The sequence below is a fragment of the Taudactylus pleione genome, unplaced genomic scaffold (genome assembly GCF_031769625.1).
Source record: "Taudactylus pleione unplaced genomic scaffold, aTauple2 ptg001014l, whole genome shotgun sequence".
NCBI classification, from domain to species: domain Eukaryota; kingdom Metazoa; phylum Chordata; class Amphibia; order Anura; family Myobatrachidae; genus Taudactylus; species Taudactylus pleione.
The window spans coordinates 1,018,343-1,025,315 of record NW_028285415.1 but is presented as its reverse complement, the minus strand read 5'-3'; the positions used below and the strand labels follow the sequence as shown (position 1 = coordinate 1,025,315).

At 38.6% G+C, this 6,973-nt stretch overlaps 1 pseudogene; it reads right to left on the bottom strand.

Annotated features, from left to right (window-relative positions):
* Window positions 1–263: 263 nt before the first annotated feature.
* Window positions 264–6,584, bottom strand: LOC148454301 (up-regulator of cell proliferation-like; annotated as a pseudogene).
* Window positions 6,585–6,973: the final 389 nt, after the last annotated feature.

Here is a 6,973-nt window from a genome sequence, read left to right as displayed (position 1 = left end):
TACTATTGGATTAAGGGAGTGAGGAAAGTAATTTGGTGAGTATAACTCTTGTGAAGGACGATATAGATTTGCTCAATGGCAGAGTGATACTTTTAGAACCTTTAGTAAATGTATTTGGATTTGGATTTAATAATGATATAATACAGCCACTTAAACTGGTTAATGACTTCTTTCTCATGGTAAATATAAATGTGTTAGTGGCGTGGAGGAATAGGTATCAATATATCAATTATATATGTCTGTGTCTATGTGTGTAAATCATTTTAATCTATTTCTAGGCTGTGAAGTGCTTGCTCTCTTGTTATTTTCATCCAGTCTTCAGGCACATTAGCTGGTTTAGCATCATATTCTTTTGCAAATTCATCATTAAACTCTTTCATAATATATTTCCAGTATATAGAGGCCTCAATGCTTGGATCAGGCTGAATTTTCCAGTCTGGATAAAATGTCCGATACTCTTTGAAAGGATGTGGTTTAAAGTCGGTTTCAATACACTCAAATGTATCGTTACCCACAACATCTGTTGAACAGATATCATGGCAAAGGATTGTAGTTGTTTTGTCTCTATACTGTCCTAATCCTTGTGGACGATGAAATGATGCAAAGTGCTCCTTATGGTCGATACCTCCAGCCTCACAGGGAACTTTACAGAATGGACACTGTTTCCCACAGCCAAACACTTTCTTAAAGAGCTCATTTTCTGGCTTTACAGTAACCTTGGACAAAACATATTCAATATTAAAAAAATTCAACTCCATTTGTAATTTTTCTTTAAGGCCATCTAGGAATGATGTAACATATTGGAAGAACTGGTGCACATTTGCTGTGTTTTGAAATGTAACCACATTTATGTCATTCTGTGACATTACTAGATCTTTCTTTAGTCGCTCACAAAATTCTCCCAAACCGTCTGAGAGATCTGTATATTGAAGAATTGATTTTTCTTCTAGAACTTGATGTACTTTGTTTGTAATAGCTGTTAGATTGGTTAATATTAACTTTTTCAAACTCTCAGGTTTTTGGTACCTCAATGTTATGTATTTTGTTATCCAGTTTTTGGCAAAGATCTCATATTGGAGACAATACTTCACATAGTCATCAAATATGTTCTCTGTCAGTAGATCCTTAAGCAAAGCAGATTGGAAGAAAACTCGGCAGCCATAATTCTTGGAGCCTTCGCTCTTCATCACGTCATCAACAATGTCTTTGCCAAGATTTGAATAAACATATGCAGTTATTGCTGGCTTCAGGCACATATCACAGAATCTCTGAGCTCTGACTTTGCAGTCATCCTTTTCTTGATATACTTGTTTGAAAGTATTAAAGTATTCAGGCTTCAGTTTTTCAAGACACTGTTTTGGATCATTGTTTTGGATGAAGTCCTCGTGCATCTTCTGGAACATTGGTGCTGCTTTTCCTAATACTAGAAGTTTTAGATCCAGCTCAAGAAATTGTTTAAACTTATATTTTTCCATATTCTCCTTAAGACTGTTGTTGATAATGACCAATAAATTCTGACAAAATATTCCATTATAATTCTCTTTTGTTGTAATTTTTTCTGTAACATAACGATGACATCGATCCATAATTGTGAGAACTACAGAAGTTGCACAATTCCAGAATTCAGGGGTAAATCTCATTATGCTGACATTGAATCTTGTCCCTTCAATGTGTTTAATCTTCATTTTAAATTCTTTTGTCTGAAATTTTTCTAGACTGCACAGTTTAGTAAGTTTTTCATTTACATGACCTGCACTATTTTTCATCTCTTTCCTTAGATGTTCTAGCAATAATCGCCCGATGTTTTCTTTCTCAAATTTTTTTATGTTAAATTTTTGCAATGTTTTAGTCCACATAGTGTCAAACTCCGACTCTAGCTCTGTGTCACTGAGCTTAACTTGTTTGTCTTTGTATTTACTCAGGAGTTCTTCAACTTGCTCCTCAATCTTTTTCTGGTAATTTCCTTGTAAATCTTTGATTTTATTTGTTTCCTTTTGGATGGAGATCATTTCACTGCACTTCTTATTGAGATAATGTTCAAGTTCATTTTTCAGCAGTGACGCGCTCCTCATAAAGTTCTCTTTATAGCTTTCTACCAACCTCACATTCTTATTTTCACTCTCAAAGTATGTTTCCAAGGATTTCTCCATTTCCAGTGCCTGCGTCTGTAAAGTTTCACTTAGACCACTTTTTATATCCTTCCTCATCTCAGCTTCTTCTTTAGCAGATAACTGATTTTTGATCTGGTTCTCTGTCTCGATCATCCAGCTGTGCGCACTTTTCCTGAAATTCCACTCTAGATTTGAGTATTCTATACACAACTGATTGTAGGCATCAGCTACGAGGCTGCTCCTAAAACTAAAGAGGAACTTTTCATGTTTCACAGCATTCCACAAACTTTTTATCCATTCGATAAATTCCTTAATGCTACAAGAGTCAGAATGGGGTTTTTGTTTTACAAAATTCAATAAAAATATTTTCAGTTCAGAAATTTTTTCACTGTATCCTGTGCAAATTGAAGCCATGGGTGGAACTCCATGCCACAAGCCAGGAATATACCAATTGTGCTTTTCAATGTCATATTCAATGATATCGGAGAACCTTGTGACATCGGAGTAGCCCTCCATCTTAGCTGCTGCTTTTGTCACTTCATTCAGTTGTTCCAGTAGTAGCTTTTTTTCTCTCAAGTTATGTTCATGAGCCGAAACATCACTCACATTCTGATGTACAAATTCACAGTTGGGTTTCTTTCCTATTTCTTTCATCCTAAGAAATGCATGGACCACGATCTGTAATATGTCTTTCATTTCTTCTGTATTTTCCATGGCCATGTTGACTATAGTGATATCACTCAACCCAACCACCAGTGTCGCCAGCTCATTGTCATGTTCATAACTTTCTTCACAAGATGATAATTCCAAGGATTTCAACCCTTCAGTGTCAATTATCAGAATTAAGTCACAACCCAGCTCCTCCTGGATGGTCTCCTCCACATTAATGAGGGTCATGAAGGCTCCTCGTGTGCATCGTCCAGTGGCCACAGGGAACTGTAACCCAAACATGGTGTTCAGAAGGGTGGATTTCCCCGTACTCTGTACTCCCAGCACAGTTATTACTCTCATTCTGCAGTGTCCTCCCATCTTGGTGTCCAGCTCAGTCAGGACATCAGTTATCCACTGTAGGGGGATGTTGGAGACATCTCCATCAATTAGTTCCAATGGAAACCCATCCAGCAGAAGGTCAGCAGCGATTCCTGGGAGGTTACTGAATTGCTTCTGATTTATATTAATTTCTCCATTATTAAACTTGAAACATTCGGCCTCATAGAACTGTCCGAGCTCACGTAGAAAATGCTCAATTCCCAGATTTTCAGATATTGTTTGACTTACACTTTTTCCTTTAGTTGACGGAACCTGTAACTGTGATATATTCTTTCTAGATATTTGGTCAAGAAAAAACCTCATCCATTTCAAGAAATAAAATATCTCACTCTTAGACAAGTCAGTCAGTGCATTCTGAAATTTCTTGATACCGCCAGGAATTATCTGCTGGCTCTGCTGTCTGCGTAGTTCAAAATTTGCTTTAATTAGTTGGGACCTGTAATCCTCTCCATACCTGTTACCCTGCTTTCTCATTCTGCACATTTCTTTCTCGTTTTTAGCTAATTGCGACCACAGATCTCCCTGTAGTTTCATTGTATGTTTCTTATACCCTGCCACATTCTTTATACATATAGTGATATCATGGGCCATAGCTTTTGTCTTCTTACACAACGGGGAGTTCTCATCTACATCTATGCCAATTTTATCAGCCAAATGTGACAATTTATCCAGGGTATTTTCATTTCTGTCTTCCTTTATCATTTCTTTTATTACTGTTTGTAGTTTCTTTGCAATCAGCCTGTCTTGAGATTTCTTTGGTTCTGTAGTATAAGTTTTTTTTTTAAACCTGGAAATAATGTCAGCAGAAACTCAATTGTTTTTTTCACTGCTTCACTGTTATCATCTTTACTTATGATGAAAAGATAATTATTGTTTCTAATGTGTGATAACTGCTCCAGGAAAGTCTTAAATAATCCTTTTATAATGCTGGATGAGGAAAGGCTGATAATGTAAAAGTAATTTAAATTTCTCATATGAATATCATTGAAACATTTGCTCTCCTCATCTATACTGTCAATAAACACAAACACCATTGCTGAGACCTCTGTAAGAAAAGTAAGTTGTTTCCTGTTGCTCTGTAGATCTCCTCGCAGGTTAGCAATAGCGACAGGGCTGGGGAAAATATCAGAATCACTGCCAGCAGGAAGGTACCAGGTTATTTCCACTAATCCATCAGAGATGACTCTTTGTACATTCCCCCCAGTCATGTCCTTATGTACAAAGTAGTCACGATGCTGCTCCTCATGGCTAAGAACATGATTGAGGATTTTAGATTTGGATAAATTACATTCCCCCAACCTCACAAATGACACTATTGGTATAGAAATATTCACCAAACTTTCTTCTACAAACCCCTTACATTCTGCTAGAGTTTGTGGTCTCCATCTCTTCACAATGTCCCTCATTGTCCACAGCATGTAGGTGCATTCCTGACCATCACCAGCAGGGAGCAGCAGGGGGACAGCAAACTGGCACATGGACATTTTTTATATAATCTCCTGTCGAAGAAAAATATCTGCACAATGCAGCACAGCGCACACCACGTCCAGGGGGTGGACAGAATTTGATATATCCACATTATCTGTAAGTAAGTCATCTATATTAAATTCTTGGTCATCAGTAGTTGCATCTGTGTCTGTTGCAGTTATGCTCCGAGCAGTTCCATTCAAACTTATGAGTTTTTGCAGGAAATACCAGGGAACATTCTGTAAAGGCTGCGGCTCAATCTTTTCAAAAGTCTTTGGTCCAATATGAAGAACTTTCTTCAGTGTAAGTTTTGTAGTTAGAAATTCTTCAAGTCCCAGTTTCAGCATTAACTCTTCAAGATTGTTTCCAATGCCTGAGGAAAATTATAAATATCATATAATTGTTATATACCAATATTTTAGGTGGAATGTATGAAAACTTATGAGTGGGTGGTGGTATTCAAAAGTGATATAGAGAGATATGTATTAAGCCTTGGAGAGAGATAAAGTAAAGCCAATCAACTCCTAACTGTCATTTTTCAAACACTGTAAAATGACAGGAGCTGATTGGTTGGTACTTTATGTCTCTTCACTTTGTCTCTCTCCAAGCTTTGATAAATGTCCCCGATAGTTATAGTAGGATGACTTTTTAGCATTTTGCCTTGGGCCATCAAAAATCTAGGCACAATATTGAGTAACACAGGGCTTGATTCAGAGTTAGATGCAGTATCATAGATTGTGCAGTTGAGCAATTATTTGCTACTGCACATGCATGAAAAGCATATGGCACATATGTACCACTGAGTGGATGTAGAGACCCCTGTTGCATATGGAGCCACTTGCAGAAGAGCCGGCGCCACACAACCATGGGTGATGCTGAGCGATGCCTGAAGTGGCCATCTCATGGGCACTATATGGGAGTGTCACAAGCATGTCAGTGAATTTGGCTTTGTTCCCAAACACAGATCCACAGCCACAGAGGCCATGTCAAGATGAATTTGAGAAGAAAACACAATACCTCCCAGCATGACCCCTTCTATCAAGTACAAAATGCTCTGTTCCTGGGCCACTCTCTTAATTATGATTGCAGTCACCTGTGTTGAGCTAGTTCATTGATAAGTAAGGGTGTTTCACCACAAGTGACAGTACTGATAAATTAAGTGGGAAGTCCAGGAACAGAGCATTTTGGCCCTCCTGCAATGGGTCATGGTGGGAGGTATGAAACACTGCACAGACCATAGGCTGTCCCAAGTGTCAATGGTGCACTGATGGTGGAGTGGTCAGAACCACCAACTCAATTGCACTCTCCACGGACACAAAGTGGGTGTTTCAGCGCTTAGACTTTCTACTTTCCTTACTATACAAAACACTATAATTACACTGGTGTGGGAGTGATTTTGTTTCCAGGTGACCCAAGTATTGTTACAGCACCAAAATCCATTACACTTTACTCCTGAATGTAAATAAAACTTACTTGAACTTTATTATTCAATATCACAGGTTCGGTGCTAGGTGACTCGGCACCTAGCGCCATCCCGTGCACCCCCTCCACCCCTTCCCCTCACTGCGCCCTCCCCAATAAAATTATCAGAGCCGTGGGTGAGTGGAGAGTGGGGATATTTTCCTGCCGACTCCCTGCGCCCTGCGGATAATGAACGTGCCAGGAGCTGGCCCTGCAATATCGACAATATCTAGTGCAGTGTTTCTCAACCCTCAAGTGTTCCCAACAGCTCATTCTTTGAGGATTTCTGTCTGTGGAAGCAGATGGGATAATTACTGACCCAGCAACATAGTTTAACTTATCTGTGTATTAGTAAAGAAATCCACAAAACATGACCTGTTTTTGGTACTGAGGGCTAGGGTTAAGAACCCCTGATGTAGAGTAATTTAAGCCTATCGAGGAAGCTTTGGCATGTTGATAACTCTAAAAAAACCACTTACCATGTTTTGTAGCCATTTTGACTGATCTGTTGTGCTATCTTGTGTTTCACATCCCAAATCTAAAAATAAAAAACATAAAGAAGTATATTAATTTGTGTAGATTAATGCATGAATTGGGTATGATATTGAGTTGCACACAGTGGCGTCTACTTTATATCTACATCTTTTACTGGTCATGCATCTATGACTTTATGTTAATACGGCTACAAAGCTCTTACCTGGGGCCTGATTCAGAGATGAACGCAGTTACCATTGATCCTTTGTCTTTGGACAAAACAGCGAGGTCAAAATATACCCTAGCTGCTGGAGGTGTCTGAGGAGAATAGATGCCTCCTGATAGCATCGCAGATCTGAGTGCTGCAAGTTGCCCGTGATTACAGCACAGACACAGTACTATGTATTAAA